A 20424-nucleotide genomic window follows, 5' to 3' on the forward strand; every position below is an offset into this window, starting at 1 on the left:
TGCAGCTTCATACCAAAAAAGCAAATAACCCAATCCACAAATGGGCAGAAGACCTAAATAGACATTTCTCCAAAGAAGACATACAGATGGCCAACAAACACATGAAAAGATGCTCAACATCACTCATCATCAGAGAAATGCAAGTCAAAGCCACAATGAGGTATCACCTCACACCAATCAGAATGGCCATCATCACAAAGTCTGGAAACAACAAATGTTGGAGAGGGTGTGGAGAAAAGGGAACTCTCCTGCACTGTTGGTGGGACTGTAAGTTGGTACAGCCACTATGGAAAACAATTTGGAGGTTCCTTAAAAAACTACAAATAGAACTACCATATGATCCAGTAATCCCACTGCTGGGCATATACCCAAAGAAAACCATAATCCCAAAAGAAACTTGTACCATAATGTTTATTGCAGCACTCTTTACAATAGCCAGGACATGGAAGCAACCTAAATGCCCATCAACAAATGAATGGATACAGAAGATGTGGCATATATATACAATGGAATATTACTCAGCTATAAAAAGGGATGAGATGGAGCTATATGTAATGAGGTGGATAGAACTACAATCTGTCATACATAGTGAAGTAAGTCAGAAAGAGAAGGACAAATATTGTATGCTAACTCACATATACGGAATCTAAAAATGGTACTGATGAACTCAGTGACAAGAACAAGGAAGCAGATACACAGAATGGACTGGAGAACTCGAGGTATGGGAGGGGGTGGGGGGTGAAGGGGAAACTGAGACGAAGCGAGAGAGTAGCACAGACATATATATACTACCAACTGTAAAATAGTCAGTGGGAAGTTGTTGTATAACAAAGGGAGTCCAACTTGAGGATGGAAAATGCCTTAGAGGACTGGGGCAGGGAGGGTGGGGGGGGACTCGAGGGGGGGGGCGTCAAGGAAGGGAGGGAATATGGGGATATGTGTATAAAAACAGTTGATTGAACCTGGTGTACCCCCAAAAAAAAAAAAAAATACAACTCTAAGTTCCCTATAGGCTATATTGTTATTTAAATGCTCACCATCAACTGGCAGATATTCCTCTAGCTCCAAGCATTCTTTATCTGTAAGCTCTATCCCCATTTTTCCCAGATTATTTTTGATATCACTGACATTAACTTCTCCTCCTTCAAATGAAAAAGATATGTAAGTAGATAAGAATTTTTAACATGAACTAAAGTCTCCATAATGTAAAACAAACAAAATCATTTGTCTATTCAGCAGCAGATTCAACAGCTATGAACAAAGTAGCATGAAAATTTTGTATTATCAGCCGTTACGAAAACAAAATTGTTCCCTTAACCCAAAAAGTTCAGTATCTGTAATTATTAACATAACATAAAGTAATTTAAACAAGATATACATGGCTTGGGGGATCCCGAGTTATAGACAGCTGACCCAAATTCAGTATCTCTGTTAGTCCGTTAATCATGAGTATTGTAATTTTAGTTTTACTTTATCACTTAATATATTAATCCAGTGTAATGAGCATTTGCTTTTGAGAACACTGAATTCTATTATAGAAGTTAAGTACATTAGTTTCAAGTTTGTAGTTTGCAAAACATAGGTTAAATCTCTTAAGATGTTTTCAGTATAGTTGTGTACTTTTTTTTTCTTTGTTTTTCAAGATTTATTTTATTATTTATTTATTTTTGGCTGTGTTGGGTCTTCATTGCTGCACGCAGGCCTTCCCCAGTTGCGGCGAGCAGGGGTCACTCTCTGTAGTGGTGCTTGGCCTTCTCATTGTGGTGGCTTCTCTTGTAGAGCATGGGCTCTAGGCATGCGGGCCTCAGCAGTTGCAGCACATGGGCTCAGCAGTAGCAGCACGTGGGCTCAGCAGTTGTGGCGCACAGGCCTAGTTGCTCTGTGGCATGTGGGATCTTCCTGGACCAGGGATCAAACCCGTGTCCCCTGCATTGGCAGGCAGATTCCTAACCACTGCGCCACCAGGGAAGCCCTAGATGTGTACTTTTTAAGTACAGGATGTATATGTTGGATAGAAAGGGATGAAAGGACTGAGCAATACCTAATATTCATGAGGTCTTAAATATACATGAAGAACCTGTTCACTAAATATACCTGTTAAACTAAATATGTAAGAAGTTCTAAATACTTATGATACATGAAAATTGCTTGAGCCACCCACTCCCAAGTCTTAACAACCTCTTCAAAAACTGGTTTGGCGTGGGAAGCTCTTGGCTTAAATATTTGCTTATAACTCTATTAATGCTATAAGCTATATTATTTGTATTTTGCCTGTTTCACAAGATTATTGTTTCTTGTATTACCTAAATGTGTGACTGAACCACCGACAAAAATGATGACTAGCTGACTTGAAGCAGTTGATCAGATATATACTTCTATACGTGATCAATGATTCTAATAGTGTTTTTCTAGACATGGGGAGATACAACAAGAGGGAATTTTTCCCTGGACCATAACAGATTAGGAATACAGGTGGTCCAGAGAACTCTGACTTCTGTTGAAAAGACAAATGTGTTATTACTGGGCTAGTAATAACACATTGAGTGGCCTATCAGAAAAATCTTTGCCAGACCTAGGAATGAGCCTTCCTAGAACCGTGGGATGAAATGGTCACGAAACGCCTCCCAAAGCAGGGTCAAATTTATGACCATGAAGGCGCCCTGTCAACCATAAACTGGCACTTGCCCTGGGCTCTTGCCATCTGCCTCTACAAGGATCAAATTACACCGTGCTGCTGCAGCTGCTGACTTTCAACATCCCCTGAAGGGAACTCAGGGTGGAGACCAGGAATGAGGCGCTCTGTGCTTTGGAAAACGGGTGCATGGAACAGGTCTTCAGATAGGTGTTTTCAGGAGCTGATTTTATGAGCCCAACCCTTGCATCTCCTCATATCTAGAAAAGCACTAAATTCCTACATGGTGACGTCTGCTCCTCGTGACTAGCAGAAACCCCCTACAAAAATATGTGTTTGACTGAATGTACTCCTCCTTCACCAAGATCACATATAAACTAATCTCCCCCCCTGCCTCTTTGGAACAGTTTCTCAGAGCTATCCGGGATTCTGTCTCACAGGCTAGAGTCCCCATTTTGTCCCAAATAAAACTTAACTCATAACTCACACAAAAGTTGCTTGAGCCACTAAAAAAGGCACTACATATTTAGGATATAGTAAATATGCATGAGACTCATTACTCAAATGACTTTAATTTGGCCACACATTGGTGACACCCAGTTAGGCCTCATGTGTTCTCTGCCCCCAAAACACAAAACCAATGGCTCTTCATCAGCCATATTGGCAAGGTACAGCATTAGTTAGATGTGCGTGTCCTTGTGTCTCTGAAAGAACAAGTTTGCGTCATTGGTTAGAGCTCTTTCTGTGGGCCCATGCTTGAACCTCAACTCTGATTGTGTAATTACAGCAGCAGCAGGGATAAGTCATGCAGCAGAGAGAGACACAAAACTTACTCTGGCCCCCGCCGTAGCAGCTGCGGAGCCCACTGCCGCCGCTTCTGAGCAGAAGATGTCTGTGCCTCCCATGTATGCGGATCTCGGCAAATCTGCCAGGGCTATGGATTTGCCTTAATAAAACTTGATTGGAAAACAAAATCTGAGAATGGACTGGAATTTACAAGCTCAGGTTCAGCCAACACCGAGACCACCAAAGTGACGGGCAGTCTGGAAACCAAGTACAGATGGACCGAATACGGTCTGACGTTTACGGAGAAAAGGAACACTGACAACAGACTAGGCACGGAGATTACTGTGGAAGATCGGCTTGCACATGGCCGAAAGCTGACCCTCGATTCATCCTTCTCACCAAACACTGGGGAAAAAAATGCTAAAATCAAGACAGGGTACAAGCGGGAACATATCAACCTGGGGGGCTGTGACGTGGATTTCGACATTGCCGGGCCTTCCACCCGGGGTGCTCTGGTGCTGGGTTATGAGGGCTGGCTGGCTGGCTACCAGATGACCTTTGAGACCGCAAAGTCTCAAGTGACCCAGAGCAACTTTGCTGTTGGCTACAAGACCGATGAGTTCCAGCTTCACACTAATGTAAATGATGGGACAGAGGTTGGCGGCTCCATTTATGAGAAAGTGAACAAGAAGTTGGAGACTGCTGTTAATCTGGCCTGGACAGTAGGAAATAGTAACACTCGCTTCGGAATAGCAGCCAAGTACCAGATCGACCCTGACGCCTGCTTCTCGCATAAAGTGAACAACTCCAGCCTGATAGGGTTAGGATATACTCAGACCCGAAAGCCAGGTATTAAACTGACACTGTCAGCTCTGCTGGATGGCAAGAATATCAATGCTGGTGGTCACAAGCTTGGTCTAGGACTGGAGTTTCAAGCATAAATGAATACTGTACAGTCATTTAATTTTAAACTATTTTGCAGCATAGCTACCTTCAGAACTTAGGGTACCTTTTAATGTTGTATGTCTGGGATGCAAGTATTGCTAAATATCATGTTAGACTTCCAAGTTAAAGATGATTCAGCTTTTCAGAGGTACAGAAGAAACCCAATTTCAAAAGAGGTTCTTTCAGCTCTAGACTTGAGGGGGAGCTGGCTGGCCCCTCTAGAGATGTCAGGTTTCTTTTTTACTAGAAATGGCTGCAAGTGGAAGCTGATAATTTGCTGGCACTTTGTAATTTGTAAATTCATATTGAGGAAATGAGTGAAATTCTGACTTCCTGAGAATTGAACCTTGGTTTCCTACCGTAACTGAGGAGAGGCTCTTTGTTTGATGGTGTGTACAAACTCATCTGAAAGGGACTTTTTTTAGGCAGGGACTTTTTTCATCCCAATCCATCACCTCTTTTACACCAAAAGTAGTCTGCAGGGCGTGGTAGCTATTTCTTTTGTGCCATTTTGGGGTGGAGAAGGTGGATGTGATGAAGCCAATAATTCAGAACTTAATGCCCTCTCATGTGGCTTTTTACCCTTGCACCAGAGTATGAAATAGCTTCTAAGAGCGCCAGCTGCAACCTGGGAAGAGTCTCTGTGACTGTAATCACACAGTGACGACACTCAGAATCTAAATTGAACTTCTGGTGTATTCTTGCCACTCAGTTTCTTTTTTAGCAGTTTAATGGGTACATTTTAGAGTCTTCCATTTTGTGTGGAATTAGATCCTCCCCTTCAAATGCTGTAATTAACATCACTTAAAAGAAAACTTGAATAAAATACTGAAACCTTAAAAAAAAAAAAAAACTTACTATGCACATTATGTACCCCAAATTCAGGTAGTGTGGTCCATCTATACACCCTACCCTCACTTTGTTAATTTATTCCATATTTTCCCCTATGCTTCTTGCTGTGTATTTTATTTACTTATTTTTAGATTAATGTTTATTTATTTAGGCCATACCGTGCAGCATGTGGGATCTTAGTTCCCTGACCAGGGATCAAATGCATGCCCCATGCAGTAGAAGTGTGGAGTCTTAACCACTGGACTGCCAGGCAAAGTCCCCTTGCTGTGTGTTTTAAAATAATTTATAAATGGTGTGATTCAAACATTGTAAGCGGGTCCATGAGCCTTTCAGTTCTATGAATTCTGGGCTAGCTTGCCTGGTATTATAATTGGGGGCTACAACTGTAGCAAGGTAATTTCTCTTCATGATACTCAGATTATGCATACTGAAGTATTGTTTGCAGTAAATCTCAGAGAATAAGGAATTCTCTATCAAGGCATTGCACTGAAGTATATAATGTAGATAATCTAAAGTTAGAATGTCCATGTAATTTATCATGTAAACAAGGACTACTCAGAGTAAAAGATGGTATTAAAAATAATTAGTTAAAATTAATCTACCTCTGGTAAACCATAATGGTAAAGAAAACTAGGATATGAGGTCACTCTATCTAAATTAAACGCTAGGCTAGAAGTCAGCAAACTTTCCAGTAAAAGCTAGTAAAATGTAGTAAGTATTTTAGGCTTTGCAGGGCATATGATCTCTGTCACAACTACGTAGCCCTCTCAGTGTAGTGTAAACGCTTCCATAAACAATACATAGACTAATGGGCATAGTCATGTTCCAATAAAGCTGTTTACAAAAACAGAAGTAGACTTGGCCCAAGGGTCGTGGTTTGCCGATCCATAGTCTAGGCAATTGAATAGAGATTTTTCTCTAATAAAATGTGGTAAAATGGCAGACTTAAAAGGCAGTTGGAATGGAGCATTAAAATATAATTTACTATAAGAATTGGGACCTTAGATTCACAGGAATTGTTTACTAACCTGTAACAGCTGTCACTGCATCCATCAATTTGTTAAGCTCAACCTTCCCGTTAGCTACAAGAAAAGCCAAAACAAGGTAACAATGCCAAAGATTCATATAAAAAACAAACAAAAAAGAGGATAAGCTGGGAAATAAGAGATCAACCAAAGTGCACTAGCACCATCACTTTATTGGACTGAAGTATAAGTATATAAACCCCAGATATTAAATATCAACTCCATTTTAGTTAAGGTGGGGGATCTTTGTCCCTTGGAAAAATGGAGTCTTGAATGTAGCTCTTAAATTTTTAGGTTGTCTTTCTATCTTAAAAGCATGGTGAAATGTTCCAATGATGTTGATTTAGCTCTGTATCAACTTGTCAGCTCTGCTCCAACCACATTTGTCAGATATGAGTTTATGGGGACCACCTTTCTTATCTTTCTACCTTTTTCTAAGGTATCTATCTCTAGTTCCTTTGGCCATCACACCTATCTTGGAATTTCTGATCACATACATTGGTGATTTTTTTCTTCTATTAAAACTACACTTATTTATAAAAATAGATATGTATTTCTCTTTAACCTTAAAATTCTAGAGCAATGAACTGAATGTATAGACTTGCTCCCCTGTACTCTAGGGCTTCATGAAGTCTTTGAGTATAACACTATTAAATATACAAAAGGTAATGAATCATAAAAAAGTAATAAAGTGAAGAAGAGTATTATGCTTTATTGGGCATAAGGTACAATTAGGATGGTTTGGCGGGGGGTGGGGAGGTGGGGGGAATGGCAGTGATTTTAAGTGAGTAAGAGGTAGGGAGAAGGCCAAGTTTGTACCTCTGTATTGAGTATGAACTAGTTATCACCCTTTGTGCCATTGAAATTGGCCAGGATGCTGCTGATCATTTCAAAATGACTATGCATTCTGCCATGCCTCCTTTGGAAAATAGAGAACTGCATGAGAGGGCTTCCTAGGTGGCGTAGTGGTTGAGAATCCGCCTGCCAATGCAGTGGACACGGGTTCGATCCCTGCTCCAGGAAGATCCCACATGCCGTGGAGCAACTAAGCCTGTGCATCACAACTATTGAGCCTGCACTTTAGAGCCCTTGAGCCATAACTATTGAGCCCATGTGCTTTAACTACTGAAGCCCATGCACCTAGAGCCTGTGCTCCACAACAAGAGAAGCCACGGCAACGAGGAGCCCGCGCATCACAATGAAGAGTGGCCCCCAATCACCACAACTAAAGAAAGCCCATGCACAGCAAAAAAAGACCCAACACAGCCAATAAAATACATGAATTAATTAATTAATTAATTTTTAAAAAAGCCTTTCTTATAAAAAAAAACCTGCATGAGAGATGACTAGGAAATTATCATACTGGTTTAGAACACATATTAATGATTTGGACCCCTCTGGTTATGTACTGCTCAACTGGAGTGTTGGAGGGCAAGCACACATTTGAGAGTCTTCTTTTTCTTTTTTTCTGACCATTTAAAATTTTTATTATAGAATTTTCACATATATTCAAAAATACAGAAAATACTATAATCAGCTCCCATGTTGATTTAACAGTTCAACAATTATCAAAATTGTGAAAGTGATCATCAGAAAGCCAATCTCAGAAGTCATGTAATTTCACCTACAAGTGCTTCAGTACACATCTCTAACTTTTTATGTAACAATGCCATTATAACAACTATGAACATTAACAATAATTCCTCAATATCAACTAGTACCTATCCATATGCAAAGTTTCATAACTGTGAGATTCTTCTTAACGGATTTATGCCGCTTTGCACAGTAGCACTTATTGGTCATTGAATTTTATCCTACTCATCCCCTAATGAATACAAAGTACACGAAGAAAAATTATTCTACTGGTTATATATGTGCCTGTTTTAATACTTGCTTTGATGCACTGTCATGTAGGAAAACAAATTCTAAAGGTGTGAGATTCAGAACTCACCTCTCTATACAGGAACTGATTTTTAGCTTTAGACTTTGGAGAACCAAATACTAGTTTGACTGGGGTGAAGAGAGCAAAGTTTAAAATTAGAATCTATTATTCACCACTGTTTTAATTGGATTTTTGAAATTATCTTTTTCTTTACTGAGAATCTAATTACTAATTTCCTTTCATTTTCACTGACCTAGGCAGACTGGTTTACTCTTGATTTACGTGAATAAAATATTCATCATTTTGAGGTCAATTTCCCAACTCTAATGATTGGCATATTTTTCATAGTAATCAATGGATTACTAAGTCAATTTTAGTAACTGATAATCAAATGATTAAAAGGCTTAATCATTCCATATATTCATTTTATTTCATGTATACTTTTTTATCTAACAATCTTTTTCATTGTCTTGGTTGATCTTAAGTTATTATTTCAAAGCGAGGAACAGGAATCAATGGCAAGACTAGATGATAGTCCCATATAATAGCTATATATGTTTTTATTCTTTCATAATTCTGCTCATTTGAGCAATCTTAAAAAAGTACCATTATAATCTCACATAGGCCTCTTAAGCTAAAAAATAGTTTTCTATTATGATAACTGATGGTTCCATATCTAGTCTCACTTTTCCTACTGGATACGTCATCCCAAGCAAAGAAAATAAGACAACAAAGACCACCTGCATATTCTTTCTGGTAGACTGAAAGTGGTAAAAAATTATAGAATAAATTAACAAAAATATATTTTAGGGAACAGTGCTATCCTACACAATGATGGAATTAAATGCACCTTAATGAGATGAGCAAGTATTAATTCAACTAAGGTTGTAAAATAGGGACTGTTCCGGACACTTCTTAGCCTCACTGGAGTATTCTCAGGTTTATATCTTTAACTTTCGGTTTATGAATTACTTTAACCCTAATTTAGAATTGACTAAAGTTTAGATTTGTCTCTAGGCCACCAAGGGAGATTAGAAGTCTGGGAACATAGTCCTTGGACCACAGAGTTTGGTTCAGGAATGTGAGAATGTAAGCAGAAGCATTAAGTGAGTGGCTGGGCATTCGGGCATTCCTTACATTCCAACCTTAATGCTTCATGGTCCTTTCCCCTTCTGGGGTATCTGAAGGACTTTGACTTGCTCACCTGGCATAGGAAATAGGTCCCACACTTCTCATTCCTCTCTTATTCTGCCGTCCTAAATGTCCCTGGAAATAATGGTGGGGATAGAACTCTTTGTTTCTTTTTTTTTCCTTTAAAGTAACTTCCCGCTCTTGGCCATGCTCTCCTTTCTCACGTTTCAAAAAAAAAAAAAATTTCCTGTGTTAAGGTTTCTTCTGTTCTACGCATACCATTCCCCTGTCCTCACAGCACTGTCCTTCTCTACTTCTATTCAAGGCTAATAGTGGCCCTGGTCATATTCTCAACTGAAACAGAGTTGCTGAAAATGTCAAGGAACAAAACATGTTTACTTTCAGTCTTGAGTCACCTTTAATCTTTTCTATCTCAGTGCCAAATAAGGGTTTTCAGAGATTTATTTTTATACAAGCCCATATTCTTCAGATATCCTGAGCAATTCAAACATATCTTAAATACTCACCATCAACTGGTAGATGGCGTGTCAGATCATGAATTTCTTTTTCTGTAAGTTTCATCCCTATGCTTTGCAAAAGAGCACCCACTTTATCGACATCAATAATCCCACCTTGTGAAAAAGAAAAGACTGTAAGAAAAACTTATTGGCTCTAAAGTGTGACCATTGATATTATTTCCTGTGCATTATGATTATCAGTCCTGTGAAGAAGACCAAGATTTACTAAGGTCTGTTCATATGTGCCAAGGGGATCAATAAGGGTGTTAGAATTAGAAGTGAAATATTCATGATGGTTAAGCAAGTTCTCAATTATTTACAGCAAATGGTAAAATAAATCAAAATGAGTAAATGAGTAAAGTTTAATATTGTTTTTTTGAACTCCTGGGTAAGATACCTTAACTCCTAACAAAAATTGGCTAGCAAGTTCTGTTTGCATTTATTTGGAGGACTGTGTTACTCAGATTAACCTTTTCGCTTAAAACAACTAAAATTTTGGATAAAATATAACAAGCATCTTCTTGAAAGCACTGAAGAACTGATAAGAGAGCAAGGAATTACTAGTCCAAAGTCTAAGGAAAACAGGAACCTAGGGAGGTAAGCATAGTGCCAGGCAGAGGTGCTCCCTCTCTTTCCTGAGCTTCTTAATGGGTAGCTCATGATGCCCATGGGGCACTCTTACTGGTACACAGCTACTGAGGCATGTATGACATCATCTATACCTATGGAGGCCCGAGCTACAGCCAAGCATGCACATGATCACGTGGTCTAATTTTGACTCAGAATAATGCACATCTACATTGAATGTGGAAGATTTTGATGTTCAGTCTAAATTTGAAAGGGTAGTTGGTATTTCTGTACCAAAGAAAACAGGAAATAATGGTGTACCATATGCCTTCATATTTCTTCATCATGTTGGGGTTTTAACTTGGCATGGTAATAAGCAGCTACATGCGGTAAGTGCTCTGACAACCTAAGTGATTCCCAAATCCTAAGAAATCAATAATCGTCTCACTTGGGAATATGTTACACAGCAAATGGAAGATTAAAAAAAAAACAACCTAGACAAATATCGTACTAACGAAAGTCACACAAAAAAGACATTCCCATAAAGAATAGCCAGATCTTGGGGGTGGTGGAGAGAAGCCATATACATGTATATGTCTAGGGAAGGGGGGTGAGGCGTTAGACCTACCTATATTAAAACATGATAAAGCTGTTATATTCAAAGCAATTTACGATTAGCTCATGAATAAGTAGACCAATAGGACAGAATATAAACTTCAAAAATAGTCAAGTACATACAGAAATTAAGTATATAGTTAAGATGGCATCTCAAATTATAGGGAATGATGATAGAATTTTAAATAAGTAATTTGAGACAACTTTACAGCCATTTTCAAAAAGATAGAATAGATCTGTGTTTCATGATGGAAGGGAACGTGAAGTGCACAGTATCACATATGAAGCATTCTTGTCAAACAATGTTGAAACTGAAAATAATTAAGCCATTGGAGCTGACTTCCACTTCATAGGGAACACAGCTGCTAGAGGAACAAGACACATGAGAAAACAAATTTAGTATGTGGGAATTTCTACAAGACAACTGGCAAAAGACAGTTTCTTCAATAAATGGAAGCCTGAATAAAAGAGGGGGAGAGAGGAGGAACAGCTGTATATCCCCTGAGATTTAAGTGTCATAACAGACGCAGTGTGTAAACTTTCTTTGGTGTTTTATTTGAACAAACTGTAAAAAAATATTTTAGAGATAAGTAGGAAATATAAAATATAAAATTAAACTATACAATGGCATTGCAGTAATGTAAAAAAATGGTCCTTTTTTTTCATTGCTATTTGGACATATACAAAAGTAATTTTTATTGGAGTACAGTTGCTTTACACTGTTGTGTTAGTTTCTGCTGTGTAGCAAAGTGAATCAACTATACATGTGCATATATCCCCTCTTTTTAGATTTCCTTCCGATTTAGGTCACCACAGAGCACTGAGTAGAGCTCAGTTAGTTATCTATTTTATACATGGTAGTCTATACATGTCAATCCCAATCTCCCAATTCATTCCACCCCCTCTTCCCTCCTTGGTAACCATAAATTAGTTCTCTATGCTGGTGTCTCTATTTCTGCTTTGCAAATAAGTCCAACTCTATCTCTAGATTCCACATATAAGTGATATAAGTGATATTTGTTTCTCTCTTTCTGACTTACTTCACTCTGTTAACAGTCTCCAGGTCCATCCAAGTCTCTGCAAACGGCACAATTTCATTCCTTTTTATGGCTGAGTAATATTCCATTGTATATATATGTACCACATCTTCTTTATCCATTCCTCTGTTGATGGACATTTTGGTTGCTTCCATGTCCTGGCTATTGTAAACAGTGCAGCACTGGGGTGCATGCATCTTTTTGAATTATGGTTTTCTCCGGGTATATGCCCAGGAGTGGGATTGTTGGGTCATATGGTAGATCTATTTTTTGAGGAACCTCCATACTGTGTTGTATCAATTTACATTCTCACCAACAGTGCAAGAGGGTTCCCTTTTCTCCACACCCTCTCCAGCATTTATTTTTTGTACATTTTTTGATGATGGCCATTCTGACTGGTATGAGGTGACAGCTCATTGTAGTTTTGATTTGCATTTCTCTAACAGTGATGTTGAGCATCTTTTCATGTGTTTGTTGATCATCGGTATGTCTTCTTTGGAGAAATATCTATTTAGCTCTTCTGCCCTTTTTTGATTGGGTTTTTTTTTTTTTTTTTTTTTTTGATATTAAGCTGCATGAGCTGTTTGTATATTTTGGAGATTAATCCCTTGTCAGTTGCTTTGTTTGCAAATATTTTCGCCCATTCTGAGGGTTGTCTTTTTTGTTTTGTTTATGGCTTCCTTTGCTGTGCAAAAGCTTTTAAGTCTACTTAGATCTCATTTGTTTATTTTTATCTTTATTTTCATTACTCTAAGAGGTGGGTCAAAAAAGATCATGCTATGATTTATGTCAAAGAGTGTTCTGCCTATGTTTTCCTCTATGAGTTTTATAGCATCTGGCCTTATATTTAGGACTTTAATCCATTCTCAGTTTATTTTTGTGTATGGTGTTAGGCAGTGTTCTAATTTCATTCTTTTACATATAGCTGTCTAGTTTTCCCAGCACAACTTACTGAAGAGACTGTCTTTTCTCCATTGTATTGCTATATTCTTGCCTCTTTTGTCATAGATTAGGTGACCATAGTGTGTGGTTTTATCTCTGAACTTTCTATCCTGTTCCATTGATCTATATTTTTGTTTTTGAGCCAGTACCATACTCTCTTGATTACTGTAGCTTTGTAGTATAGTTTGAAGTCAGGGAATCTGATTCCTCCAGCTCCATTTTTCTTCTCAATATTGCTTTGACTCTTCAGGGTCTTTTCTGTGTCCATACAAATTGTAAAATTTTCTGTTGTAATTCTGTGAAAAATGCCATTGGTAATTTGATAGGGATTACATTGAATCTGTACATTGCTTTGGGTAGTATAGGCATTTTCACAATATTGATTCTTCCAATCCAAGAACATGGTTTATCTCTCCATCTGTTTGTGTCACTGTTGATTTCTTTCATCAGTGTCTTATAGTTTTCTGAGTACAGATCTTTTGCCTCCTTAGGTAGACTTATTCCTAGGTATTTTATTCTTTTGATCATATGGTTTTTATTCTTCAATTGTTAATATGGTGTATCACATTGATTGATTTGCGTATATTGAAGAATTCTTGCATCCCTGGGATAAATCCCACTTGATCATGGTGTATGATCCTTTTAATGTGTTGTTGGACTCTGTTTGCTAGTATTTTGTTGAGGATTTTTGCATCTATGTTCATCAGTGATATTGACCTGTAATTTTCTTTTTTGGTGATATCTTTGTCTGATTTTGCTACCAGGGTGATGGTGGCCTTGCAGAATGAGCTTGGGAGTGTTCTACCCTCTGCAAGTTTTTAGAAGAGTTTGAGAAGTATGATGTTAGCTCTTCTTTAAATGTTGAACAGAATTCACCTGTGAAGCCATCTGGTCCTGAACTTTTGTTTGTTGGAAGATTTTTGATCACAGTTTCAAGTTCATTACTTGTGACTGGTCTGTTCATATGTTCTATTTATTCCTGGTTCAGTTTTGGAAGGTTGTACCTTTCTAAAAATTTGTCCATTTCTTCCAGCTGGTCCATTTTATTGGCATATATTTGCTTGTAGTAGTCTCTTATGATCCCTTGTATTTCTGTGGTGTCAGCTATAACTTTTCCTTTTTCATTTCTAATTTTATTGATTTGAGTCCTCTCTTTTTCTTTTTTTCTTTCTTTCTTTCTTTTTTTTTTGGCTGTATTCGGTCTTTGTTGCTGCATGCAGGCTTTCTCGAGTTCTGGCGAGCGGGGGCTACTCTTTGTTGCAGTGATAGGCCTCGCATTGCAGTGGCTTCCCTTGTTGAGCACACGCTCTACGTGCATGGGCTTCAGTAGTTGCAGCACCAGGGGTCAGTAGCTGTGGATCATGGGTTCTAGAGTGCAAGTAGTTGTGGGCTTAGTTGCTCCTCAGCATGTGGGATCTTCCCAGTCGAGAGACCCCTTTTTTTCTTGATGAGTCTGGCTAAAGGTTTATCAATTTAGATTACCTTGTCAAAGATCTTCTCATTGATCTTTGCTATGGTTTTGTTTCTTTCTATTTCATTTATTTCTGCTCTGATCTTTATGATTTCCTTCCTTTTACTAACTTTGGGTTTTGTTTGTTTTTCTTTCTCTAGTTGATTTAGGTGTAAGGTTAGATTGTTTATTTGAGATTTTTCTTGTTTCTTAAGATAGCACTGTATTGCTATAAACTGCCCTCTTAGAATTGCTTTTGGTGCATCCCATAGGTTTTGGGTCATCATGTTTTTGTTGTCATTTATTTCTAGGTGTTTTTTTATTTCCTTGTTGATTTCTTCAATGAGCCATTGATTATTTAGTAGCATATTGTTTAGCCTCCATGTCTTTGTGTTTTTTACAGTTTTTCCTCTGTATGTGATTTCTAATCTCATAGCATTGTGGCTGGAAAAGATGCTTGATATGATTTCAATTTTCTTAAGTTTACCAAGGCTTGATTTGTGACCCAAAATTTGATCTATCCTGGAGAATGTTGTATGTGCACTTGAGAAGAAAGTGTATTCTGCTGCTTTCGGGTGGAATGGCCTATAAATATCAATTAAATCTATCTGGTCTAATGTGTCATTTAAGGCTTGTTTCCTGATTAATTTCCTGTCTGGATGATCTGTCCATTGGTGTAAGTGGGGTTTTAAAGTCCCCCACTATTATTGTGTTACTGTCGATTTCCCCTTTGATGGCTGTTAGCATTTGTCTTGTATATTGACATAAGACAATGTTGGGTGCACAAATATTTTCAATTGTTATATCTTCCTGGATTGATTCCTTAATTATTATGTAGTGTCCTTCCTTGTCTCTTCTAATAGTCTCTATTTTAAAGTCTATTTTGTCTGATATAAGTATTGCTACTCCAGCTTTCTTTTGATTTCTATTTGCATGGAATATCTTTTTCCATCCCCTCACTGTCAGTCTGTATGTGTCCCTAGCTCTTTTAGACAGTGTAAATATGGGTCTTCTTTTTATATCCATTCAGCCAGACTGTGTCTTTTGGTTGGAGCATTTAATCCTTTTACATTGAAGGTGATTATTGATATGTACATTCTTATTATCATTTTCTTAATTGTTTTTGGGTTTGTTTTTGTAGGTCTTTTTCTTCTCTTTGGGTTTCCCACCTAGAGAAGTTTCTTTAGTATTTGTTGTAAAGCTGGTTTGGTGGTGATGAATTCTCTTAGCTTTTGCTTGTCCGTAAAGCTTCTGCTTTCCCCATTGATTCTGAATGCTGGGTAGAGTAAATCTTGGTTGTGGGTTTTCCCTTTATTCACTTTAAATATATCATGCCACTCTCTTCTGGCCTGCAGTGTTTCTGCTGAAAAATCAGCTGATAACCTTATGGGGATTCCCCTGTATGTTATTTGTGGCTTTTCCCTTGCTGCTTTTAATATTTTTCTTTGTATTTAATTATTGGTAGTTTGATTAATATGTGTCTCAGTGTGTTTCTCCTTGGATTTATCCTCTATGGGACTCTCTGTGCTTCCTGGACTTGGGTTACTATTTCCTTCCCCATGTTAGGGAAGTTATTGACTACAATCTCTTCAAATATTTTCTCAGACCCTTTCTCTTTCTATTCTTCTTCTGGGACCCCTATAACTCAAATGTTAGTGCATTTAATGTTGTGCCAAAGGTCTCTGAAACTGTCATCATTTCTTTTCATTGTTTTTTATTTATTCTGCTCCAAAGCAGTTATTTCCACTATTCTGTTTTCCAGCTCATTTATCTGTTCTTATGCCTCAGTTATTCTGCTATTGATTCCTTCTGGTGCATTCTTCACTTCAGTAATTGTGTTCTTCATCACTGTTTGTTTGTTCTTTAGTTCTTCTAGGTCCTTGTTAAACATTTCTTGTATCTTCTGGATCTGTGCCTCCATTCTATGTCTGAGATCTTAGATCATCTTTACTATCATTACTCTGAATTCTTTTTTAGGTAGATTGCCTATGTCCTCTTCATTTATTTGGTCTTGTGGGTTGTTACCTTGCTCCTTTGTCTGCAACATATTCCTCTGTCATCTCATTTTGTCTAACTTACTGTGTCAGTGGTCTCCTTTCCACAGGCTGCAGGGTCGTGGTTCCTCTTGCATCTGGTGTCTGCCCCCTAGTGGGTGAGATTGGTCTAGGGGCTTGTGTAGGCTTCCTGGTGGGAGGGACTAGTGCCTGCACTCTGGTAGGTGGAGCTAAGTCTTGTCCCTCTGATGGGCAGGGCCACATCAGGGAGTATGTTTTGGGGTGTCTGTGAGCTTAGTATGACTTTTTATGCAGCCTGTCTGCTGATGAGTGTGGCTGTGTTCCTGTCTTGCTGGTTGTTTGTCATGGGGCATCCAGCACTGGAGCCTGCAGGCAGTTGAGTGGAGCCAGGTCTCAATGTCGAGATGGAAAACTCCAGGAGAGCTCACACTGATATATTCCCTGGGGCTAGGAAATTCTCTCCTGGTCCAGCATCCTGCTCCACCCTAGAGGCTCCACCCCTGGCCAGGGAAAAATGGTCCATATTTTTAAGAGATGCATATGGAAGGATGTCAAGACAAAGTGATTTTGGAACTTGCTTTGAACTACTTCAGTCAGAAAAATAAAAACAAAGAGGAAACAAGTATAACAAAATCCTTATACTTGTTGAATCTAGGTGACAGGAACATGTGAGAAAGAACAATTATATTATTCTTTCCACTTTTGTGTTTGTTTGGAAATGTTTATTATAGCCAACAGGTAAAAAGAACCCAAATGCCCATCAACTGATGAGTGGATAAGGAAAATGTATATACAGGGGGAAAAAAGATGGCGGCGAAGTAGAGGGATGTGGAATGCATCCCTCTCCACAGATTCATTGGCAATGCACCAAAAGATGCAATAATTCCCACAAAGAACCAACTGAACAACAGCAGATGACCTTGGACACCAGAAAGGACCCCAAGGATCCCGACATAACCAGTACGGAGGCATCTATGATGGCTCAGAGAGGGTGAAGCGGCTGAGCTGTGGCAGACGGAAGGGAGTGAGAAATACACGGAGGGTCTGCACCACAGCTCAGCATTCCCAGACTGAGACGTCGATTCACAGCTGAACAGAGGGTCCAGGAGTGGGAGCGTGGGAACTGGAGAGATGGTTCAAGGTGAGAAAAATTGTTGCCAGTAAGGTGACGGACTGAGAGGACAGGAGGGAAGAGATTCGTGGTGAGGAGTGCCTGCCCCTGAGAGCTGCCCGGCCATGATGGCAGCTGGATGCTGCAGGCTCACGGGTGGGGGGGAGGAACTGTGGGCATAGCCTCTCTCTCTCTCTTTCGGCACCGGCAGTGGGCACAGCAGGGACCCCTGTGGGCCACCTAAAGCACTCAGGGATAACAGGGACCCTCAGGCCCTCGGGCAGGGCTGGCTTAAACCCCCTTGGAATGCCGGCAGCAGGGAGGCTGCTGAGAACAAAGAAGCCTGGAGAGAGGCCCAACTCTGAGACATTCTGTTTACACCTGAGCCACCGGCATCCCTCTGCAACAGGCACCTCCAAGCCTGACTGAAACAACAGTGCGCCACGGCTCACTCACTCCCAAGGGAAGGAGCCACTAGTGTACCCTCTCCCTCCCCACACACCAACGCTTACAGACGAACAATAAAGGAAGCTCTGCTGGTCACAGAAGAATACAAAAAACCCAAGGCAAGTAGAAGGACACTTACAGCTGAGACTCTAAGGAAACAGAAATATTAGTATCAATTCTATCGAACTGGTCCATTCAGTTCTGGCTTTTTTTCTTTTTCTTTTTTCTTTTCCTTTATTAATTACGATCTTACTCCTAAGGGATCTACAAGTTTTATAACATATTTTTTTAATTCTATTTTTTATACTATTTTAATTTTTTTGCCTTTTTATATTCTTCTATTTCTAGCTAAGTTTTTGGTAGTATGGACTATATAGCTCTCCTACCTTCCTTTCATCTCTATCTTTTATACATTTCTATTCCTTTCTTTTTATTTGCATATTTCCAATCACACTATGCTCTTCTGTTCCCCCTGTCTTCCGTCCATCTTTAGTTTATTTTATCTTAACATACTTATAAGCAACACTATTGATCTGCTCAGACTCTCTGCTCTATTCTCCAGATGACACACCGCCTTGGTATTTAAAATTAGGTTTTTGTCTTTATCTTAGTTCTTAGTACAATTGTCTAATTTCATTCTGAGAATCTCCATTCTCTCTGGTGGTACTCTAGCTCTTTTTGATATTTGATCCTAGCTTACAATATTTCCCTGGATTAGCGTTTGTACGGCTAAGGTGTTATTTCTTTGATTGTTCTGGCTTTTGTTTCTGTTTTATTCTGTTTTGGTTTTCAATTTCTGTTGGGTTTCTCTTTGACTATCTGATAGCATACTGGGGTTCTTCTGTCAGGTCTTTCCAGAGCCTTATATCCTAACGGATTCAATAATTGTGTGTCTTATACATGTATGTGTTTCCTAGACTTAGTATTTGTTTAACCCAACACTCAGACATTAGTCTGGGGCTTGGACAGTGTTCTATAAACCCCTCTATCGCCGAGACAAGCAACCCCAGAAGTTTGGACAACCATGAGGAAACAAAGAAACACCATGCAGGCAAAGGAGCAGGAAAAGAACCCACAAGACAAAATAAATGAAGAGGAAATAGGGAAAATGCCTGAAAAAGAATTCAGAGTAATGATAGTAAAAATGATACAAAATCTCAATAACAAAATAGAGAAAGTACAAGAAACAGTTCATAAGAACTCAGAAAAACAGCAATGGATAACAAAATAACTGAAATTAAAAATACCCTAGATGCTATAACAAGCAGAATGACTGAGGCAGAAGAACGAATAAGTGAGTTGGAAGATAGAATGGGGGAAATAAGTGTCACAGAGCAGGAAAAAGAAAAAAGAATAAAAAGAATAGAAGACATTCTCAGAGACCTCAGTGGTAATATTAAGCGTACCAACATTCACATTACAGGCATCCCAGAAGAAGAAGAAAACAAGAAAGGGTCTGAGAAAAAATTTCAAGAGGTTATAGTGGAAAACTTCCCCAACATGGGAAAGGAAACAATTAACCAAGTCCAAGAAGCACAGAGAGTCCCATACAGAATAAACCCAAGGAGTAATACACCAGGGCACATATTAATCAAACTAATGACAATTCAACACAAAGAAAAAATATTAAAAGCAGCAAGAGAAAAGCAACAAATAACATATAAGGGAAAACCCATAAGGATAACAGCTGACCTTTCGACAGAAACTCTGCAGGCCAGAAGGGAATGGCAGGGTATACTGAAAGTCCTGAAAGAGAAAAACCTACAGCCAAGAATACTCTACCCAGCAAGAATCTCATTCAGATTTGAGGGAGAAATCAAAAGCTTTCCAGACAAGCAAAAGTTAAAGAGAATGCAGCACCACCAAACCAACCTTACAACAAGTGCTAAAGGAACTTCTTTAAGTAGGAAACACAAGAAAAGGAAAACACCTACAAATACAAACCCAAAACAATTAAGAAAATGGTCATTGGAACACACGTGTCAATAATCACCTTAAATGTAAATGGATTAAATGCTCTAACCAAAAGACACAGACTGGTTGAATGGATGCAAAAACAAGACCCTTCTATATGCTGCCTCCAAGAAACCCACTTCAGACCAAGGGATACATATAGACTGAAAGTAAAGGGATGGGAAAAGATATTCCATGCAAATGGAAGTCAAAAGAAAGCTGGAGTAGCAATATTCATATCAGACAAATTAGACTTGAAAGTAAAGACTATTAAAAAAGACAAGGAAGGACACTACATAATGATCAAGGGATCCATTCAGGAAGAACATATCACAATGGTGAATATCTATGCTCCCAACATAGGAGCACCTCAATACATAAGGCAAATGCTAACAGCCATAAAAGGGGACATCGACAGTAAGACAATAATAGTGGGAGACTTGAACACCCCACTTACATTAATAGACAGATCATCCAAACAGAAAATATATAAAGACACACAAGCTTTAACTGATA

General features: G+C 38.8%; 1 protein-coding gene and 1 pseudogene across 1 annotated transcript in view; one reads left to right on the plus strand and one right to left on the minus strand.

The window, feature by feature from the left end:
- LOC130839628 (integrin beta-3-like) overlaps positions 1 to 20424 on the minus strand; it is a 192402-nt gene that overhangs the window by 40474 nt on the left and 131504 nt on the right. The window lies entirely within an intron of this gene.
- Positions 3435 to 4665, plus strand: LOC130839832 (voltage-dependent anion-selective channel protein 1-like; annotated as a pseudogene).

Source organism: Hippopotamus amphibius, chromosome 17, assembly GCF_030028045.1.
Source record: "Hippopotamus amphibius kiboko isolate mHipAmp2 chromosome 17, mHipAmp2.hap2, whole genome shotgun sequence".
NCBI lineage: Eukaryota > Metazoa > Chordata > Mammalia > Artiodactyla > Hippopotamidae > Hippopotamus > Hippopotamus amphibius.